Here is a 25118-nt window from a genome sequence, read left to right on the forward strand (position 1 = left end):
TCGCGTCGTGCCCAGAGTCGTGCCCATGTATCCAGTTGTGACCAAATAATAAAAAAAATAGAATGCACCTGTTTTGTCACTAATTCTAGAAAGTAAGGACATGCACGAAAATAGGCACAACGCAACCAAATCAGCAGTAATAAATCCACAAAATCAAAGAAATAACGAGCAAACATTGACGATTCTGAACACTTATCATCCCCAAAGTGTTTTTCAAATCCGACTAGTCTTCATTAATGGACAAAGGGGTTATGATACAAGAGGTTAAAAATACAGAGGTACGACAATGGTTTAAGAAGACCTGGAAATAGAAATCAAAAAGTCTGCAAAATGACTACAAGTCAAGATTTAGTTGGTTACACTATGATTGAGTAGAATGAAATTCAGGAGTTAGGAAGTATGTGGGGTAAGCAGAAGCATTAGAGGAAACAAAAATTCTCATTATGTTCTCTATGTACGTCTGGATAAGGCTATAATCCAATAACTAGTACAATTTTGAAATATATAGTAATTGAAGACATGACATCCACTATCAAGGAAATGACAAGTTTAGTACAATTGAAGATATAGCATCGACAATTGAAGGAAAGTGTAATAAATTCATGTTGCATGATTTTATGCCATTTTGATAGGTATTTTTTACTAGTATGGTGATTATAAGGTAGTATGTATTCAAAATTTTCTTAAGCAATTGACAATGCGCATACACCATGCTGACGCAGTTTCTCAAATCCAGGACCTCAAATAAGAACAACATTCTCTTTTATCATTAAAACCACTTGAAATGTTCACCATTTTGATATGTTAAGTTGCATGAAATATAGATAGTATGATATATGTATGGATAAGATTATTGTTATGGTTATTGAGATTAAAAGATATTATAAGTTATATATAAAATGTTTCGTGTTATTTGAAATATGATGAAAGTCAAGTGAGGATCATAAGTGTCTCATGTAAAATAGATTCATTGTTATGAAACAATGTTCTTATTTGTATGTTGGTGATCAAGTTGATATGATCATATAGATATAACACCATAATCCAGTCCGACCCAGAGATCAATGGATTCCAATGTCATACTAGACCGCCGAAATGGCTATTCCAAAAATTTTCTTTTTAAATTGACTGAAAAACATCATATAAAATTCATCCAAGGTAAAAATGAAATAGAAATGTAATACTTAAAGTTTACAAAATATGGAGGAGTTCCCAAATCATCCAAAATAAATACACCGAGTTTAAATTTAAATAGATTTACGACTAAATAAAAAAGGAGTCTACAATAATACACACCCTCTAATATAAATCAAGATTACTCTATAGCCTCGATTGATCTGGAATATTTCAAACGCTGATCTTAGGAGCTCAGCACCACACTAATAAGTATATTGTACTACATGCATTCACTATATGAGAATGCTAGTGGCATAGGTAAGAAGACATAAGGGTGATGACATAAAATGCTGAGGTATGCATCATGGTACGACTGAGAATTCTACATCTCAGAGAACACACCCTTTAGCTTACCTAAGATACCCTTGGGTATCCAGGGTAAGATCCGAAACTACATCAGAAATGTACACCCGACCAACTTACTTTATCGAGTCGTAGGACATCTATGCCTAATTGGCAACTGAAGTGTCTAGGCACTAACTATGATATATCTGAATTGTACGATCATTATATGCAAAAGTAACTTGAGTGTCCTGATTAATTCCTGAGCATCAAACAAGGCTAGTTTAAAGTCATCCTAGCTGTTATCATTTATAATTGTTATGAGTTCATTATTGTTCTCACCTGTAGTTTTGTTTCATGGTGTTCTAGTATTGTTGAGCCCCTCAAAACTATACCTTTAAACCTTTGTGTTTCTGTTGTGTGTGTGATTGTACTACTTTGGATACACAAATTGTGGAAGTATACACATCGAACAAGTAATACAGTGAAGAGTGAGTATCATCTCCACAGGGATTAGAGCAATTTCGAGTAAAGTTTATATATTTTAAACTATAAACAATGAAGTATAAAATGGTATGAACAATTGGATTTGAATGATGTGGAAAAAATATTGTAGAGTGTGAAATGCTATAACAAAAAGGTAAAGTAGAGGAAATGCTTTGGCAACATTGTGTTAAGAACTAGGGTATGAGAAACGATAATCTGACAACCTCTCACAAACAAGCTAAAATAATGATAAACGACTAAGTTTTCTAAGGAATCATATGCCTTGTCTTCTCATATGGTTCAAATCTTCCATGAGTATATTGGTACATAGAGTTTACTAAATTGTTTCTAGCCTATCTCTAGTAAGAAATCTGATAATAAAAATGCAGCAACAATACATCTCAGTGTAAACAATAGCAAGATTCTATCGAATAAGTCCTACTCCTTTTAGTTGATAAATGTTATCCTTATCTTTAAGGTGAGTTAGGGTTTTATTTCCCACCTCAACACCATTGTTCACGCCGATCTAAGCTTAAATCATCGATAAGGATTATTTATCGAAAGCACTTACAAATTTAAGCAATAAAATAATAAACAAAAAAGTATTTAGGATGGAAAACAATAAACCATTCATTCAAACAAAAGAATATTCATCCATAGTAAACTCACACCAAATAAGTCAGTTCATGGTTGGTCTAGAATCAAACATCTTTAACATTTGTTTCATTACAAATCCATTAGCAAATAAGAATGTAAAGCAACTAAAATATAAATGAAACTCCCAAGTGTAAGCTACAACGAGCCTTGAATCGTCTTAGCAAGATAGCTTCTCTCAAAGGCCTAGCTTTACTATGGAAGACACCACGAAAGAAGGAAAAAAATGAAGAAAAATGGTGTTTTTGTAGCATAAACCTCTTCCTCTCTTTCTTGTCTCATACTTTCCAAAAGCTTTCTAAAATTGAGGTATCATTATCTATTTATACTTACGGCTCCTAGGGTTTTATACCTACATTTCTTTTATACCCTAAGGGGTTATTCCTTTTACATGTGTGGGTTGGACATTTGGTAGAAGGAATTCACGTGTGTCAGGTGGCAAAAGGGATTCATGTGAATAACATCAAATAAATATGTTTATCTTTTTTCTTTTTCTGTTCCCATGAATGTCATCCATTATGTTGTAGTTTTTCTCTGATTTTTCTTCAGCCCTATTTATTTTCGTTTTAAGCAGAACCAATTTCGTGAATAAAATGTTGTAGCAAAATAACGCCACCAAATGCAACTACAAAAGTCTAAATGCAATTGTATACCATGAAATGGGCTTTTAAATAACCAACAACAAAAGTAAAAAGGCATGAAATATAACCTTTTTATAAGGTTATCACATCCTCAAACTTAAGCTATTGCTTATCCTCAAATAATGAATAGTGGTCAACATAAGAAATGCTATAGAAAAGTTCAGTCCAAAACATTTGTACGACATAAAATTTAGCCCTTAAAATAATTGACTTCAACATGCTAGACACATCAAGATTTTTAGAACTTTTCCTTAGGACAAGGTTCTTTCTATGAGTATGCGTAATTGTATATTATCTATGCTTAACAAAGTTAGAAATTTTTTAAGTATGTTCTCTAGTCTACCCTAGTATTGGTTTAAGTTTTAAGCACACAATTACTCGTATTTATTTAATTTTTATTTTCTCTTTTATTTTACACTACTACGAGGGGAGTCAAACTATCACAACTACTTTCTTAGAATTGAAAATAAAGTGGAACAAACACCCCACTCCCTAGCCTATTAAGCAGAGTCATCCCATGACTACTTTAGTTCATTAATTTGCCAATGTTGCCATTTATTAAAACATTTTTCCATGTAATGCTATAGCAAAGAGGAGTGTCCCTCTACAGTTATGTCGAAGCATTTATTTGTAATTCAACACATTCAATCAACACAGTGGAGTTTAATTTAAGCTTTAATGCTATCATTTATCATTTACGTTCATTAACATCAATTCTTACTAAAGCATGCAAGAGTTCTTGCATAAAAAGTTTCTAAAGTCCTTAATATTAGAGTATGCTCAAAGACCAATCATATGATGATAGTAATAATACTTTTATTTACCGATTTTATTGAATAAAGGCATTGCCACTATTATTTTCATAAACTGAAAGATAATAAAGTCCATATAATGACATAATTGTTATTATTAAAAGATCCCTAGTCAAGTATTATTATGGGCATGGACAATAATAATACGCTTAAGATTAACATGTTATTGATTGATGACAATGAGTTGTCATTGACATAGAGATGTCAGAATTGATATATGATTATATTGTTAGAGAACAATGTATTGGATTGACCGACCATGAGCATATGTCTTGGATTATTATATGACAATCATAACATTGCTCATGGTGATGACTATATGTATGATCCTCAGACTTGAGATCAATACTATCCCAACATATATTGTTGTATGTTTTGATGCAGCTAAACAAGCTACGTAACTGGTTGGTCTATAAAGATTGTTATTGAATATATCTCAATATATGTAGTGGGTGTGTATGATTAAGATATGATTTGTCCTTCCTACATAATAGGAAATATATCAGAGGCCACTTGATTGAGTAAGACTAGAAAGGCATGGCCATGCTCGAATAAGTTGATATGAGATATCATAAACTATTCGTTAATTAAAGTATACTCTAGATATCAAGAAACAATAGATGGGCTATACAAGTGTTACTATTCCAAGACTTGTGCCTATTCTAGATATAAAGGACATAAGGATGTAATACATAAAAGAGTAAACACCAAGATGATACGTCGAATCATATTTTCTTGTAACTTAGTTGACAATGATATATTGCTAGATGTCACTCATTGTATGTAATGTTATAATTGTTCTAATAATTACTGCTAACGTTACAAGAACCTACAAGGTCACACCCTAGGATTTAAACGAGCAAAGATATACAATTTGTTGTACGTTACTAAAATATATATCTAGAGTTAATTAAATATATGTTTTAATAATCCCAAATATTTAATTTCAATTAATTATTTAAATATAGATTTAATTAAGTTGTACTAATAAAATCCCCAATATGATTAGGGTAACTTGGATATAAGAGGATTATTAAATTCCAATTAATTAAATATAGATTTAATTAATTTGAAATTATGAAATCCTAATATGATTAGGGTAACTTGGCTATAAAAGGGTGTGTTAGGTCTAGCAACCATTTTTGCAACACACACACAAACCCTTCAGCCGTTTTCTCTCAAAATAGTTTTGGGGAAAACAAATATTGCTCTCAATCGGGTGAACTGGGTAGTGGCCGAGACATGATTTCGTGGAGGCTTTCGATTCGAATCGATCTACACCACTGTATTCACTGTTGTTCTTGCTATTTTTCAAGGAACCCACTGTAAGTATTCGCATCTCTTCATCCCGATTTCGGTTTTTCGTACTTGGATCGCTGGTGAGACTTTCAAGTTTTGTTTCCACTGCACCATGGGGTGTGCCGACGGTCTCAATAGTGGCATCAGAGCCACTTGTATGATCTGATTTTAGGTTAAATTTTTGGTTGATGCGATATGTATGAGACGCATGTTCTAGTTTTATCGATTTCGATAAATATGTTTATATCATTATTCGAATCGATACCCGCAACGATTAATATGTTAATTTGTTAATATGTTTTTCAATCGATTTGTTGCTGGATGATCTATGGGAGTGCAATAGCAGATCACGTTTAGCAGTAGAACAATGGTTGTTCCGATGCAGAAAACCTTCGGGATTGAAAATCCCAAAAGCACGATTCTATTGATAATTGTTATCAAATCGTGAAGTTTTTTATGAAAACAGATGTACTGTTTTTTTAACAAAGTGAAGGCCCATATTAATATATTTTTAACAAAGGCGTAACAACGTGTATATATATATGATATGTTTGTTTTGCACGGTGTTTGATATGCATGGTTATAGCCCTTGTTCAATTCATAATGGTTTATTTTGAAATACGGTCTGTGAGCCGTGCCTTTCTATATCTCTGTTGTATTTCTCTTCTCATCTTACTCCCTCGTATGTAAAACGAGTTTCTTTTAAAATTGTAAACTTATTAAGATTCACAGGGAGCAGAAGAATGGCGAGAAGATACCTAGAGAGCAGTCTTAGGCTTTAGGGTTCTTGGTTCTCCCATTAGATTGGGATGGGCCACATTAGTCATTGTTTTGGGCTATAACCATTGCATCTTATTTATTGTTATATTTGTTATGTAATCAATGCATCAAATGATAAAATAAGAATAAATATTGACGAGATCAATAAGGGCCTATTTTTAAAAGGAATATTGATGAGATAATTACACAATTCCTTCTTTATAATCTAAGTTAACTTAACCGTCCGATATTTACCCTCGTTAAGGCTTTGATCGATATTCTGTGGGCTTTTCCAAAGCATTGGCACATAAATCTATCCTGGTTAAATGCGAAGAATAAGCAAGTGATATTCACTGGTTGAAATATTGTTAATAACATAGATAGGTTATTCTAATAGGATTAGAAACCTAGAGGTTAAATATTTGGATAAGTCATGAGATGACTTGAACAAAAGTTGTTCACCAAAATGAGGAGTTACATAAGATGTAACTAGTAAAGTGTTAGTTACCTAAATAATCAATATCCTAAAAGAAAAGCCAAAGTTGATTTAGGAAATTGATGTATTATGGATCCTCACCCACTAGAAAATTTTTCTTTTAATTGTTTTGAAATTAAAATAGAGAGGGTTTTTAATTTTGAATAAAATAGTGGGAGTAATTTGTAAATAAAGTCCTATTTATAAATTTTAATTCGGTAAATTCACATACTTTAATATTTCCATTGTTGTATATTTAATGGCAAACGACACTTTATCATTGTGATCACTCCTTGAGAATGATAAACTTAATTGCATAAACTTCCTTGACTGGTTTCGTAATTTGAGAATTATTCTCAAACAGGAAAGGAAGGAATATGTCATTGAGGAACGTGTTCCTGATGAACCGACAGCTAATGCTTCAAAAGCTGACGAAGACAAATTCAAGAAACATATGGATGATATGTTAGATGTTGGATGTCTAATGCTTGCCACCATGACTCCTGAGCTTCAGAAGCAACATGAGGACATGGTTGCATATGAGATTATTCAAAATCTCAAAGAAATATATGAAGGGCAAGCACATCAAGAGAGATATGAGACCTCTAATGCTCTGTTTCAATGCAAAATGGTAGAGGGAATTCCTGTAGGAGCTCATGTCATCAAGATGATGGGCTACATCCAAACTTTGGAAAAGTTGGGATTTCCTCTTAAAGATGAATTGGCTACCGATGTTATCCTGCAATCGTTGCCAGATAGTTTTAGCCAATTTGTCCTTAATTTCAACATGATTGAAATTAACAAGACTTTGCCACAGTTACATGGCATGTTACGAACTACTGAAAGTAACATGAAAAAGGTTGGACCTAAGCCCATTCTAATGGTCCACAAGGACAAAGGAAAGGGAAAGAAAATGGTAGTGGCAAAGTCTAAGGGTAATGGTAAGACCAAGCCAAAAGGGAAAATGCATTGAAACCCAAAAGGGGAGTTAGTAAAAAAGGAAAATTTTTTCATTACGATAAGACCAGACACCGGAAGATAAACTGCCATGTTTACCTTGAAGAGGTCAAGAAGGCAAAAGCAAACGGAATGTTTGTTTTATGTATTTATGTTATTGATGTTAATTTGTCAACATCTACTTATTGGGTATTAGATACCGGTTATGATTCTCAAATTTGTACTTCTGTATAGGGACTACAAAAGAGAAGGAATCTGGCTAAAGGAGATGTGGACCTACGAGTGGGAAATGGAGCAAGAGTTGTTGCATTATCTATAGGGACATATGTTTTATCATTGCCTAGTGGACTTGATTTAAATTTAGAGGATTGTTATTATGTGTCTAGTTTGACTAAGAACATTATTTATATTTATTGTTTGGACAAGATTGGCTTTGAGATTATTATTAAGAATAATTGTTGTTCTTTTTATCTCGATAGTGTTTTTTTATGGTTCGGCACAATTGGTTAATGGTCTCTATATTTTGGATCAAGATAAAACCATTTATAACATAAATACTAAGAGATCAAAAACAAATGACTCGAATTAAACTTATCTTTGGCATTGTCGTTTAGGCAATATAAGTGAGAAACGCATATCAAAACTCCATAAAGATGGATTCTTAGATTCATTTGTTTTCAAACAATATGATGTATGCAAATTTTTCTTGTTGGGAAAAATGAGTAAAGCTCCTTTTAATAAAAAAGGTGAGCGAGAAAATGATTTATTGGGGTTAATACATAGTGATGTATATGGACCAATGAATACACAAGCCAGAGGTAGATTCCATTACTTCATTGCTTTTACCGATGACTTCAGTCGGTATGAGTATATTTATCTTATACGCCATAAATCTGAAGCCCTTGAAAAGTTTAAGGAATTTAAAAATGAAGTACAAAATCAACTAGGACAGAATATTAAGGCACTTCAATCAGATCGAGGTGGAGAATACTTAAGCATAGAGTTTGATGAACTCCTAGAAGATTGTGGGATTGTCTCACAGCTTATACCACCTGGTACACCACAGTGGAATGCAGTTTCGGAAAGAAGTAATCGAACAATGTTAGACATGGTTCGATCGATGATGAGTTAGAGTGATCTTTCGACTTCTTTTTGGGGACATGCACTTGAAACAGCCGCTTTCACACTAAATCGTGTTCCATCTAAATCAGTTCAAAAGACACCATACGAGAAATTGACTGAGAAACGTCGTAATATGTCTTTTATGAATATTTGTGGTTGTAAAGCTTATATAAAACATCAGATGTCTACAAAGCTCGAACCTAAATCTCATAAGTGTATATTTGTTTGATATCCTAAATAAACTAAGGGATACTATTTCTTCAACCTTAACGACAACAAAGTGTTTGTTGCTCGAACAGGAGTTTTTCTCAAAAGAGAATTTCTCTCAAAGAAAGCGAATGGTAGAAATATTGAACTTGGAGAAGTTCAAGAGCAACAAATAAATGAACCTGAAGATGAGCATGTTTCACAAGTTGTTGAGGAGCATTCAACAGATTTAGAAACACAATCACTGCGTAGATCCATAAGAGAACATCGTGCACCTAAGAGATTTGGATTTGTCGTTACGACACATGGAGATGTTCTTCTTATGGATCAAGATGAGCCCAGGACTTATCAAGAGGCAGTGTCTAGCCCAGAATCTGAGAAATGGCTTGAAGCCATGAGATCTGAGATGGATTCCATGTCAGTAAACCAAGTATGGACTTTTGTTGAACCACTTGAAGGGGTCAAACCTATAGGGTGTAAATGGGTTTTTAAGAAGAAAACCGACATAGATGGTAATGTACAAACATACAAGGGGTGATTAGTCCCTAAAGGTTTTCGACAAGTTCATAGTGTAGACTATGACGAAACATTCTCCCCTGTAGCTATGTTTAAGTCCATCCAGATCCTGCTCACAATAGTTGCATTCCATGATTATGAAATCTGGCAAATGGATGTCAAAACCGCCTTCCTTAATGGAAAACTTGAAGAGGATGTGTATATGACACAACCAATAGGTTTTGTCTTTCTAGAAAATACTTGAAAGGTTTGTAAGCTACAGAGGTCTATTTATGGACTAAAGCAAGCTTCTCGAAGCTGGAATCTTCGTTTCAATGATGCAATCAAAGAGTTTGGTTTTATTAGAAATGAATATGAGCCTTGTGTTTATAAGAAGGTTAGTGGGAGCATTGTTTCTTTCCTAATCTTATATGTAGACGACATAATCATCATAGGAAATGATATACCTACTGTACAGTCTGTTAAGACTTGTTTAAGTAGTTGTTTTTCTATGAAAAATTTGGGTGAGGCAGCGTATATCTTAGGGGTTAAGATCTATAGAGATAGATCAAGATGACTTCTAGGTCTGAGTCAAAGTACATATATAGACAAAGTGCTGAAAAGGTTCAGTATGGAAGAATCCAAGAAATGATTTTTGCCTATGAGACATGGCATTTCTCTTTCTAAGGAAATGTGTCCTTCAACTCCACTAGAAAGAGAATGGATGAATAATATTCCATATGCTTCGGCTATTGGTTCTATAATGTATTCCATGATATGTACTCAACCAGATGTATCGTATGCTCTAAGCATGACGAGTCGGTATCAAGCAAACCCTGGTGAAAATCACTTGGTTACGGTTAAAAATATCCTTAAGTACTTACGAAGAACTAAGGATAAATTTCTTGTCTATGGAGGGGACGGAGAGCTTAGTATAAAAGGTTATACTGATGCCAGCTTCCAAACTGACAAGGATGACTCACAATCGCAATCGAGTTTTGTGTTTTGTCTTAATGGAGGTGATGTGAGCTGGAAAAGTTTGAAGCAAGACATAGTAGTTGATTCTACAACAGAGGCTAAATACATTGCAGCCAGTGAAGCAGCAAAAGAGGCTGTTTGGATCAAGAAGTTCATATCAGAATTAGGGGTTGCTACCAGCATATCAGATGCTGTAGAACTCCGTTGTGACAATAATGGAGCTATTGCACAAGCAAAGGAACCAAGATCTCATCAAGGATCCAAACATATTCTTAGGTGCTTTCATCTCATTCGAGAGATCATTGATCGAGGATATGTGGAAATATCTAGAGTACACACAGAAGACAACATTGTTGATCCCTTGACAAAGCCTCTTACACAGCAGAGGCATGATCATCATACTGAGTCACTCGGTATTAGATATGTGAGTGATTGGTCTTAGTGCTAGTGGGAGATTGTTAGAGTATGCTCAAAGACCAATCATATGATGATTGTAATAATACTTTTATTTACTAATTTTATTGAATAAAGGCATTGCCGCTATTATTTTCTTTTATATATCCGTGTTTAACATAAACTGGAAGATAATAAAGTCCATATAATGACATAATTGTTATTATTAAAAGAACCCTAGTCAAGTATTATTATGGGCATGGACAATAATAATACGCTTAAGACTAACATGTTATTGATTGATGACAATGAGTTGTCATTGACATAGAGATGTCAGAATTGATATATGATTATATTGTTAGAGAACAATGTATTGGATTGACCGACCATGAGCATATGTCTTGGATTATTATGTGACTGTCATAACATTGCTCATGGTTATTACTATATGTATGATCCTCAGACTTGAGATCAATACTATCCCAAAATATATTGTTGTATGTTTTGATGCAGCTAAACAAGCTCTGTAACTGGATGCTCTATAAAGACTGTTATTGAATATATCTCAATATATGTAGTGGGTGTATATGATTAAGATAGGATTTGTCCTTCCTACATAATAGGAAATATATCAGAGGCCACTTGATTGAATAAGACTAGAAACGCATGATCTTGCTCGAATAAGTTGATATGAGATCATAAACTATTCGTTAATTAAAGTCTACTCTAGATATCAAGAAACAATAGATGGGCAATACAAGTGTGACTATTCCAAGACTTGTGCCTATTCTAGATATAAAGGACATAAGGATGTAATACATAAAAGAGTAATCACCAAGATGATACGTCGAATCATATTTTCTTGTAACTTAGGTGACAATGATATATTGCTAGATGTCACTCATTGTATGTAATATTAGAATTGTTCTAATAATTACAACATTACAAGAACCTACAAGGTCACACCCTAGGATTGAAACGAGAAAAGATGTACAATTTGTTGTACGTTACTAAAATATATATCTAGAGTTAATTAAATATATGTTTTAATAATCCTGAATATTTAATTTCAATTAATTAATTAAATATAGATTTAATTAATTTGAAATAATAAAATCCCCAATATGATTAGGGTAACTTGGATATAAGAGGATTATTAAATTCCAATTAATTAAATATAGATTTAATTAATTTGAAATAATAAAACCCTAATATGATTAGGGTAACTTGGCTATAAAAGGGTATGTTAGGTCTAGTAGCCATTTTTGCAACACACACACACAAACCCTTCAGCCGTTTTCTCTTAAAATAGTTTCGGGGAAAACAAATATTGCTCTCAATTAGGTGAACTGAGTAGAGGCCGAGATGTTTTTATGGAGGCTTTCGATTCGAATCGATCTACACCACCGTATTCACTACTGTTATTGTTGTTTTTCAAGGAACCCAGTGTAAGTATTCGCATCTCTTTTTCCGATTTCATTTTTTCGTACTTGGATCGCTGGTGAGACCGTCGAGTTTTGTTTTCACTGTGCCATGGGGTGCACCGACGGTCCCAACACTTAAGCATAGAGAACATGCAATTATGTAAGAGTTCCATTACAAGGAATCATGTCCTAAATTCAATTCAACATATCTCAATAGTCATGTACATTCAATCATAGCCATAAAATAAATTTAATCATCATTGGGCATTATCAATTTATTTCACAAAACTATCTTAAAACCTAACAACTACTTTAGTAAAAATATGTTGATAACTATAAATGCAAATGCCTAACTATGAACACTACTGTTAGAGTATGCCCAAACACCAACCATATGATTGTTGTATGGACATATTTTATTTACCGAGTTTATTAAATAATGACATTACCACTATTTTGTTTAGTTATATATTTGTGTCTAACATAAACTTAAAGATAATAAAGTTCAGATGATCATATGAATATTATTAAATATCCTTAGTCGAATATTATTATGGGTATGGACAATAATAATATGTTTAAGACTAACATGTTATTTATTGATGATAATGAATTGTTATTGACATAAAGATGTCATAATCGATGCATGAATATGTTGTTAGACAACGATATATTGGATTGACCCACTATGAGTGTATGTCTTGGATTATTATGTGATGGTTACATTATTGCTCATGGTGATTACTATATGTATGATCCTTAAACTTGAGATCATTACTATTTCAACATATATTGTTGTATGTTTTGATATAGTTAAACATTCCCCGAAACTGATTGAACTATAAAGACTGATATTGAACATACCTCGATATATATAGTGGGATGTGAATGATTAAGATAAGATTTTTCATTCTTACATAATAGGAAATATATCACTGGCCACTTGATTGAGTGAGACTGGAAATGCATGACCATGCTCGAATAAGTTGATATAAGAGATCACAAATTATTCGTTAATTATAATATACTTTAGATATCAAGAAATAATAGATTAGTTATACAAGTGTGACTACTCCAAGACTTGTGCCTATTATAGATATAAAGGATAAAAATATGTAATACATAAAAGAGTCAGTCATGAAGATGATATGTCAAAACATGATTTCTTGTAACTTAGGTAATAATGATATATTGTTAGATGTCACTCATTGTTTTTAATAATTAGAATGGTTATAATAATTAACAATAACCTACATGGACACACCATAAGGTTTAAATGATTAAATATTAAATTGTACAATGCAATTACAGTTAATATATGTATATTTCATATACCCATAATTTGATTATCTCGAATAAGATAAGTGGACATTAAAATAATGTAATTCTGATTACAAATCTTTTAATATTTAATTTAGAATAGTTAAAAAAGGTTAAATTTTTGAATAATTAAAATAAGATATTAATTGATTTGGAATATAAAAACCCTAAAGGTTAGGTAACTCGTATATATAAAAATAAGTGAGGGTCTACCAACAGTTCTTCTTGATCTTTTAACAGATTTTCTCAAAACAATTTTTTTATAAAAAGTAAAAAAATATATTTGCACTCAATCGGGGTGAACCAAGTAGAGGTTGAGACATTTTCATGGAGGCTTATGATTCAAATCATTCATGATCACTATTATCGTTGCTACAATCTTAATATTTTTCAAGGAACCCAAAGTAAGTAATCGTATCCCTTTCCTCCTATTTTTATTTTATCATACATGGATCGCTATTGAGATGATCGAGTTTTGTTTTCACTGTACCATGGGGTGCATCGATGGTTCCAACAACCACCTCCCTCAAACTAGAAGGATACAATGTCCTCAATGCATGATAACTAAATTAAACTAAACTGCATGAAATACAAAATGAGAATGGAAATGGAGGTACCTCACTGTGGTGGTGGTGGGGTTATTTTGCTCCCCGTGTGTCTGGTGTGTTTGTTCCTTGTTCTAGGGCTAGGTTGGTCTTGTTCTTGAGCAGTGACTGGTGGCATATTAGCTTTGGATGCCTCAGTAAGAGGAGTCTAAGCACAACCTACAGACCTTTTCAAGCGGCTCCTGGTAATTAGTTTCTTGGTGCTCTGCGACATTTCTGGTGATAGAGGGATCTCATTAGTTGGCATATCTAATTCATTCTCAACATCTTTTGAACTCTCTTTCTCACCCCAATGCTCTTGGCTCTACTATACTCCCGCTGGTGTTTTTTTGTTATATATCACCGAGGAAGGGTAGGTAGCGATGGGCTCAGTTGGAATGGGCAACATGGTGGTCATCTCCTCATCTTGAGTTGTCTCGTTACATATGGAACATTTAGAGTATGATGCAACATTCTTTGTTGTTGCAAGTAAGGATTTAGGAAAAGGAGGAAAATCAGCTGATGCCAGTAAGAGCATCTCCTCAAAGTGAGAGGATAAGATCTCGTCTCTTTGCTTCACATAAGTGAAGAAATTCAATAAATTACTCCTCAAGTCTTCCAATTGCTCTTTGGTTTGTCTGGAAGACTCCACAATAGTAGCCAATTGTTGCATCAATTTTTTTCAGGCAATGCTCGAGTATTTCCTTTGAGGCATCCTCATTCAAGCCCAAAAACAAAGGAATCTTGTCTTTTGTGAGGCCACTTTTCCTAAGGATAATCTCATCGAATAATTCCTCGAATTCCGCTTCAGGCAAGCATAGACTTCATTCACAATAATTTTCCCGATGTCTATTGATCAACCAAAATGATAGAGTGGACCAATAAAATTCGTTGTAGTCAGACAGTCGTGTGGTGAGTTGTAAGCCTCAATATTGTTTTCAATAAGTGGTTCCATAATATTTGCTTTGGTTTAGGGCACCTTTGCTCCATAGTCAGCTTGCTTGGAGTGGCTCTACTCCATTTGTTGACTTGGAAAAATAAGTCCTAGAGGACTCATTCGTAGGCTTCCTCATCTGCATGTTAAACAAAGGAGGAGTGTTGATCCGCCACGTTTTTCAACTTGAAAAATTGATTAATGGCTGATAGGGTGAATGAATCTTCTCTCATCTCACGAAAATAGAGTGTTGAGGAGGGTTAGTGAGATGAGCGTAAAACTCTTTCACCTACATCATAACTACTTTATCAAGGTGTTGTAAAAATATCTTCCATTTATGTGCGTTCACAACCTCCATCACTTCAGAGATCAAATCTTTGTCCATACCAGTGGGGAAGACAAGCCCTTGGTCGAGATAAACCCTACAGTCTTTGACACTTTGAAATCTCTTCTTGTCTACCTCATTTTTGAACTTGTTTATATGGATTTATTACAGTGTTTGTGTTGAGGAATAGGCACTGGTTACTTGTTAGGGCATGTTGGAGATAAGAAGAAAATAAGCAAGATTTTTTGTTTTGGTTAGGGTACTTGCAGCGGGCACAAGGAAGAAGAAGAAGAAAACAAAAAAGAGAATATAAAGATGAAAAGAAATCGAAAAACAGTAGTGGTGGTTTAATGGGGTGACATGATTTTTGGCAATTATAGGAAGAAGGAAAAAGTTAATGAAGATTTAAAGTTAAATAAAAAGTGGAAAAGGGAAAGTAAAAATGTGATTTGATTTGGTGGGATTTAAAAATTAAAATTAAGAAAAGTTCTTCCTTTTGCCGGCAAAAAAATTTGTGGAAGGAAAAGCTAAGGTTTTATCCTAAATTTCTAGTTTGAATTAAGACAAACCTAATAAAAAGTTGGAACTATCTTGTCTCCTTATCCCCAGTTGCCACATGTCCAAGGATTCAACATAATAACCCTAAAATATATATATACAATAAATGGCAAAATAATGGATTAAAAGAAAAAGAATGCACAAATAAAATAAAATAAAAGATTTATTTATGAAATTATCTTTAAAGAAAAATGTTATAGCAAAATAAGAAAAATGATTGTGGGTGAAAACTCATATGCATCATGAAGGAGGAAAGAAGACTTATCGTGTAAGATAAGAACACTAGAGTAGGCTTTCAGTCCCTGACCATTGACCTTGAAAATTGTTCCATCATTAAGGTTCTTAATATCAATAGCTCTATGAGGATAGACATTGTGCACTTGGAAGGGGCCTGACTACTATGACTTGAGCTTTCTATAGAATAGCTTGAGCCTAGAGTTGCAGATGAGGACTTGTTGGCCTTAATGAAAATATCATGGAAAAAGATGCTTGCCATGCCATTTCTTGATTTTTTGATACTAAGCATCCATATTGAGCTTTTTGATAGCCTAGTGGGCCTTATGCTCTAGCTCCACCGGAAGGTGACATGCCTTGCCGTAAACATGCTTGAATGGGGACATGGTAAGAGGTGTCTTGAAGGTTGTCTGATGTACCTATAATGTTTCATCAAGTTTTGGAGACCAATCTTTTCTTTTGGGGTTGACCACTTTTTCAAGTATTTGTTTTTTCTCTCGATGTGAGACCTCAATTTTGCTATTGGTCTAGGGGTGATATGTTGTAGCAATTTATGCCTTACCCTGTATATTTGTAATGCTTTGGCAATGAGCTTGTTGTTGAAGTTAGTTCCTTCATCACTTATGATGGATCAAGAAGATCCAAATCTCATGAAAATGTTCTAATGAAGAAACTTGAGGACAATCTTAGAGTCATTCATCGATATAGCTGTTAAACCCCGTACTCGGTCAAGAAGAACAACCTGGATACTTGAGTATACATTAGATTTCAAACTTTTCAGACATAATATAAACCCTAAACATACATATTATGTAAAGGCATTTGAATTTTAAACATACATCAAGCATCACATGGCAGCGGATAAGAAAAAAACAATTTAACATTATTAAAATATTCAGTAAATTGCAAGATATATGTTATTAACCAAGCAGTAATAAATAAATAATTTCAAATCGTCCAAAATAATCATTTAGAAATACCAAATTAAGTTTACCAATATTCATTATTAATCCTTAATTAGTGACATTCAAAATTCAATATTAGTCGAACACCAAACATGGACCCAATTGTACATGTCATTCTAAGGAGTAAAATGTAAACAATTCAAAAGTCAAATAAGAACAACAATCGTGCAGTTGGAACAATAATAATGAAATTAAGCATATTTAAGAATGAAGAAGTTTCATCGAATTCCAAGTTAAGGTTCAATATTAATTACCAATTAAATTTCAGGACCATTTTGAACTTATAAAACATCCTAGGGTCAAAGGAGAACTTAAGGACATTTAATTAATGTAATTTTACTATTTTTCATTAAGCACACAACAAAGGGATCAATCCATTACAAAAAATGAGTTTAAGATCTATTAATTAAAGCAAGGGATCGATCGTTTTTGGGAAAGGATATGTCCTTTCCCCTTAGGTATCGATCATTTTTCTAGAAAAGCACATAATTCTCAAGAAAATAAACATTTAAGCCACCAAACTTTCAAATAATCAATTATAGGGACTAGGTACATGCTTGGACCCCTTCATATCATATCATACATGTTAGAATACACTTGTAGCATGCTTTATAATAGAAATTCACACAACATACAAGGATCTAAAACCATAAGTCAAACATTGCATAAAATTAACTTGTCTAACATATTTATTACATGCATTTGGGGTCATTTCATACATCCTATGAGTCTAACATATTTATTACAGTTGATGTCACTTGTCTAAATACAATACACACTTCAATAAGGCTTAATTCAACATTTGACCAACTTAGTATTCAAACTACACATTCATATGAATTTAAAATCTTCAACAACATCAAAGCAAGATCATACTTCATTTCAAGTTTAATGTCCAATCAACATGCCACATTTATTACAAGTTCAACTATTCAAAGTTCATCTAAATTCCCATTGGTTCCCTCATTATCATCTTATGAAATCAAAACACATTCACTTTATTTGTATTACCTTGCTTGATCAAACCGGATGCTTGATCCTTGCCTTCGAATCAGCTACTAATCCTTTGAAAAAGTATTAAACAACAAGTGTGAGCTGAGAGCCCAATGAATAACTGAAATTCTAAGTGATTCTCACTTCAAAGTTAAAGAAAATCTCTTACATGAAATCACTCTTCACTTGTTTTTACCTCAATAATCATGCCATCATGTCATGCTTCCATATTCACCTAGTACACCATAAATATACACAAAATCCAGAATATATGCATACTTCTGAACATCATATACCTTGCAATAAATCACATGCACAATTACCATTTTGGCAAAGTAACACACATCCATATATATTTTCCAATTAAGATCAATGGCATTTTGTTCAAAAAACAACTCATTCATTGAATAAATGGCTTCATACAACTCATTTTTTTTGTGGACTCACTTAGGTTAAAAACCATGACTTTTGGAGGCAAACTCAACGAACAACCTTACCCCATAATCTTCTCGAAGCATTGGTTAACGCACTAACTTTACCCTGTATAGCCCCTTATTTACACACATATAGAAACCCATATAGGACTCTTTTCCAGGAATGCCTTTCATATCCAAAGGTCCCATTAAAAACAAATAGCCATTTAATCTAAGTTCACAAGTGTGGTTTTCAAATGATGTATAGATTATACACATATACACTTTCGAGATGCACTTTGAAACACTTATCGAAAATAGTTGTCATGATCAAACTTATATGAAAAGAAAGTTGCTCACTCATCCTTAACACATTAATATATATACATTTTGCAAAATATACTTTTAAAATCACTATACACCACTTGCAACACATAATCAATACAAATGTCACTATTCACATTTTATATCACAATCCATATCAATTATATGGTCCCATATAAGATCACTTATATTATAGTTCAAGCTAAGAGAAATAATCTAAGCTACACCTTCTTTTTCCCTTGAACATGGTCACCCTCTAAGAATAAAAGACACTCACCCCTACTATCCACTGACTATATTTACTTCTTAACACTTAGTAAACGATCACCAAAACAATTTGCACCAAGTTGCCTTTCTCAATGTACCTATACAAGCCATAAGAACAAGTATTTAGATAGGAATTGAGCTAGGAAAAAGATGAATTCATGTTATCGCCCTTGTTTGAATGCAAATGAGCTAACTATAAATGCATATACATTGAATAGGATAAAGAATGATGTGTAAACATGGCATAAGCATAAAATGAGCCATGTATAAGATATGTATGCGTGAATTGAGCTAATTAAAGATGTGAATAAGTCATGCATGAATATCATATGTTATACATATAATACCCAAACATAGTTTAAAATAAGCTAAGCATATTCGTGTGACATGTAATGCATATACAATTTGTTCAATGTTCACTCATTAAAGCTTTGTATTCATACCAAACATGCATCCAAATTATCCTTAGACTTAAACATAGTTTATCATTTCATTTGTATTAAATATTCAACTTTGATTTATGAAATATTTGCGAGAGTTTATCTTTTTAATATCTGTCCATCATGATACTTCTAGTTTTTTTGGTTTAATATACCTAAAGGGTCAAAGTGCTTAAGCACCACCCCTATTTATTACTTGAGATTATACATTCATTCTTATCTACCAGTTTCATAATCCTACTTCCAGCACCATACTTCACCAAATTGATTCAAAATATATCAATGTCTTCCGAAGCCAATTCTTTATTTCCATTACCTTTATTTTATTTCTATTTCATTTGGTTCCATTTAACAATTCCATTTGAGAATTCTTGCTTGTGCAGGATCCTTATTGCCTTGATAGATCAAAACAATCAATGGGCAGCCTTGACTTCACCAACATCTCAAGTGAAGCCAGGGAAACCTATATCATGTGGTAATCAAAGCTAAAGTGGATTATAACAAGAACAAGCAAAAACAACATCTATTCAAAAGAAGAAAATACAAACAGAAAGCATCAAAAAGGAAAAGAAAATTAGCAAGCATATCCCATTCATTTAAAGGGATTCCAAGTGAAAAAAATATGAAGAAAAAGAAAGGAAACAAAGAAAGCAAAGTGCCAAGAAGAGTCAAATCATTACAACCGAGCCTGAATAACCCTTCAAAACCTTTTATTGTTTCTTTTAGGAAAGTGGTGAGAATATTTTCTAAGTAAGTGACAATTCATTCTATTCTTTCTTTTGTAAGCCTACCATTCATCAACTTTTTTTTTTCTACTTCCTCTACACTAACAAACGTTTCAACAAATATCCAAATCACTTGAAGGTCTCGAGTTAGTTCTCTTAAGAACATTGTAAGAGAGAAATGAGTGAAAAAAGGCTAAACAAGTGTGTTAGAACAGAAGGGGAATTGTAAAAGCCTACTCATACTCTCGAGTGCAAACATGAGCGTTTGAGTGTCATCAAATTTTTTTTGGAGTGATCGTGAGGTTTTGATTGTGTGAATTTGGTAAGGTCCAATTGTCACATTTTATTTCCTTTTTAATAACAAATCATTTCACTTGATGTTTCATATTCTCAATCAATGGAGTACAAGAAACAAAGGAGAAATACATTTCATTCTCATTTTCGTGTGAATGATAAAGATTGTCTTGTAGCCATTAATGGTGGATGTTGTGAAAATATCGCAAACACATATATGGCGGAGAATTTGGGACTTGCAACGTTCAAACATCCCAATCCATATGTTTTGCAAGGGATAAACGAAGATGTTCACATCAAGGGAGGATGAATTCGACCTAAAGAAGATTCATTTCATTTAAGGATGAACATGCACTCATTCAAGGCTTTATCTTATTCACACTAGGCGTGCATTGTTTTTACATGAAGGATGAACATTCATCCATGAATTTTCACTCATTAAAACTTTGTATTCATAGCAAACATGCATCCTAAGTATCCTTAGTCTATAAAAAGTTTAGCATTTCATTTGTGTTAAACATTCAACTCTGATTTATAAAATATTTGCGAGAGTTTCTCTCTTTAGTTGTTAAGTGAACTTTGATCGATTTATCAAGCTTTTCTTCTGGTGTCAATCTATTTATCCACCCTGATAATTATGTTTCTTTTGGTTCAATATACCTAAAGGTTTAAATTCCTTAAACACCACCCCTTAAGTTTTTATAAGGTTTAGGGTTAAACTTTAATATATCTTATTTGATCCCTTTGTTACTTGAGATACTACCTTCATTCTCCATTACCATTTTCATAATCCTACTTCCATCACCATACTTCACCAAATACTTTCAAAATATATCTATATCTTCCGAAGCCAACTCTTAAATTCCATTACCTTTATTTTATTTTCATTTCATTTACTTTCATATAACCATTCTATTTGAGCTTTCTTGTTTTTAAAGGATCCTTGTTGTCTTCCTATATTAAAACAATCAAAGGGCAACCCTGACTTCGCTAATATCTCAAGTAAAGCTAGGGCGATCTATGTTAATTATGAATGAAAATTGGATAGAATTAGGAAAATGAATCTAGCTAAGAAATTGGAAAAAAGGAGATGAAAAATACATACACAAGCCTTGGTAAAACTAGCTTCATAGATTTTGATTTATGATCACTTTATATTTCAGTCACTAAAATCAACATTTTCAATTTATTCAATTTAATGACTTAATAAAAGTTTATTTTATTATTATTAAAAATCATATTTAATATTTTAAAAATCATTTAAATACTTAATATTAATATTTATAATTTTAAAAAGCAAAAATATTATTTTATTGGAAATCCAAAAAATCACCCAACTACAGACCCGAACTTTGGGATGTTACAACTTTCACCCTCTAAAAAGATTTTTTTCTTCGAAATTACCTTAATCGAACAATTGTGGATACTTAGCTCTCATCGACTCCTCTTTCTCCCACGTCACTTCCTCAGTATTGTGGTTACGTCGTAACACCTTCACTAACGGAACCGACTTATTCCGAAGAATTTTCACATCTTTAGCTAAGATCTTAACTATCTCCTCCTCGTATGAAACATCAACATAAACCTCGACATCATCCGTTGAAACGACATGTGAAGGATCTAACTTATACTTACACAAAATTGAGACGTGGAACACATCATGATTAGCTCAAGCTATGGTTACAATCTAATATGATACACAATAGGACCAACACACTTTAACACCTCATACGAACCTATAAACCTCGGACTAAGCTTACCCTTACGTTCAAAATGCAACACCCTCTTCGAAGGCGGAACATTCAAGAACACAAAATCGACTACGTCATAGTCATTATCACTACGCCTCAAATTATCATAAGACTTCTACGATCAAAAACAACCTTTAATCGCTCTGAAATCAACTTAACTTTATCCTCCGTCTAACGAACTAGACTTAGACTAAGAACACACCTCTCACTCAACTCAGACTAACACAAGGGTGTATGACATTTACGCCCATACAATGCCTCAAACTGAGCCATGTAAATACTTGACTAATATCTATTATTTTATGTGAACTCTAGCAACAACATATAACGGTCCTAAGAACCAATAAAATTTATAACACAATTCCAAAGCATATCCTCCAAAAGTTAAATCATGAGCTCCAACTGACCATCTGTCTGTGGATGATAAGTCGTACTAAGACTGAGTATTGAACCCAAAGCCTCATGCAAACTATTCCAAAACCTCGACATAAAATGGATACCGATCTCAAATAATTAACAAGGGAACACCATACAACCACACTATTTCCTTTATATAAAAAATCTGCTAACCTTTGCAATGAAAACGTCATATACGTCGTCAGAAAATGCACACTCTTATAAAAAATATCGATAATCGCCCAAATAAAATCCTTCTTTAATAGCGTAAATGGAAAACCCATCACAAAATCCGTTTTAACATGCTTTCACTTCAACTCCATAATACTAATCTACTGAAGCAAACCTGAAGGACACTAATGTTCGACCTTTACATGCTTACAAACCAAGCATCACCCTGCAAACTCAATAACCGCGCGCTTTAGTCTTGTCCACCAATACAACTCTAAAAATTTTTTGATACATCTTTGTACTACCTGGATGCATCATAAACATTCCACTATGTGTCTCTGAAAGAATATCTCATCCCAAATTCAAATCAACAGGAACACACAACCTACCCTGAAAACATAACACACCCTCAGAATTTAACGAGAAATCACCACCAAAACTATCTCGCACAAGCTACAACTTTTTTTCAACTTCCTATCACTAAATTACAAATCACGAATACATTGCAACCATGTACACTTAATTTTCAATTATGTAACTAAAGCACCATCCTCAGACATGCTCAACCTCGCAAAAAAATCTTGTAACTCACCTACTGATTTACGACTCAAAGTATCAACAAAAACATTCACTTTCCAAAGATCTTACTCAATCGAACAATCATAATCCTTTAACAACTATACTCATCAACCCTACCTCAAACTTAACTCCTTCTAAGTAATGATATATTTAATACCTTTGTTATCGGTGTAAATGACATGCCTCTCACCATACAAGTAGCGATGCCAAATCACTAGTGTAAACACTATCGCAACCAACTCCAAATCATGCGTGGGATAGTTATGCTCATGCGGTCTCAACTACCTCAACGTATAAGTAACTACCATACCATCTAGCATCAACACACACCCAAGACCAGACGCTTCACTAATCACCAAAAATATTTCCCCAATTCCAATTGTAACAAAATAGAATACTCTGTTAACATCGAATTCAACCTCTCGAAACTCCTCTGTCTTTCCTCCGTCCATTCAAACTTTACATTCTTTTACAAAAAACTCGTTAAGAGAGCAGTAATAAGAGAAAAACCCTCCACGAAATGATTATAATACCTAACTAATCCAAGAAAACTACAAACTTCGGTAACACTCTCTGGCGGCTTGCACTTAATTATTGCCTTAATCTTATTCGATCAACCCGAATACCCTTTGCAGGAATGACATGACCAAGGAACGCTACTTCGTTCAACCAAAACTCACACTTCAAAAACATCACATACAATTGTTTTTCCCTTAGCACTTGCAAAATAATCTTAAGATGTGAATCATGATCTCCCACCAAACTCAAATACACCAAGATATCATCGATGAACACCACCACAAAACGATCGAGATACAGATGAAACACATGATTGATCAAATCCATGAAAGAAGAAGGCACATTCATCAATCGAAGTGACATCACCAAAAACTCATAATGACCATAGTGCATCCTAAAAGTAGTTTTCATTGCATTCGACTCACTAACAATCAACTGATAATACCCAAAACACAAATTAATCTTAGAAAACACCTTATCACCTCAAAATTGGTCAAACAAGTAATCGATCCTCGACAAATCATACCAATTCTTGATCATCAAATTGTTTAACCAATGATAATCAATACATATATGCATTATAGTATACTTCTTATTCACAAATAAAACTTGAGCACCCCAAGGATAAATACTCAGACGAATGAAATCATGATCCAAAAACTCTTGCAACTGCACCTTCAACTCCTTAGGTTCCATACAATATGGAGTAGTAGAAACAGAAGCTAAATAGATATAAGTCTCCATACGAAACTCTACCTCGTGATCAGATGGAAAACCTAGAAATTCTTCAAGGAAAATATCAAGAAAATCCTTAACAACACGAATATCTTCCACATGCAACTCTCTTCCACCCAGAATAAGAACAAAGTCCAAGAACACCTTGCATCTGTGACTCAACATCTTTGATGTGACCCTGTCTAGCTCCAAATTTCTCCATGATTTGATCACACAATGGAGGTTATTCAAATCTGGTTCTAAGGGAGTTCTACCTTACTTTATCTTATATTTACTTATTTATGCACTATATATTATTATAAGCATACAATTTCATATTAGACTATGCTTGAATTATCATAACAAGTGCATTCATTCATTATGTCCTATGGTTTGCATCATTGATTGATATTCATGCATATAATCTATAGTTGTAATAATAATATTCATTC

The sequence above is a fragment of the Hibiscus syriacus genome, unplaced genomic scaffold, assembly GCF_006381635.1.
Source record: "Hibiscus syriacus cultivar Baekdansim isolate YM2019G1 unplaced genomic scaffold, ASM638163v2 tig00017446_pilon, whole genome shotgun sequence".
In the NCBI taxonomy this organism is placed as follows: domain Eukaryota; kingdom Viridiplantae; phylum Streptophyta; class Magnoliopsida; order Malvales; family Malvaceae; genus Hibiscus; species Hibiscus syriacus.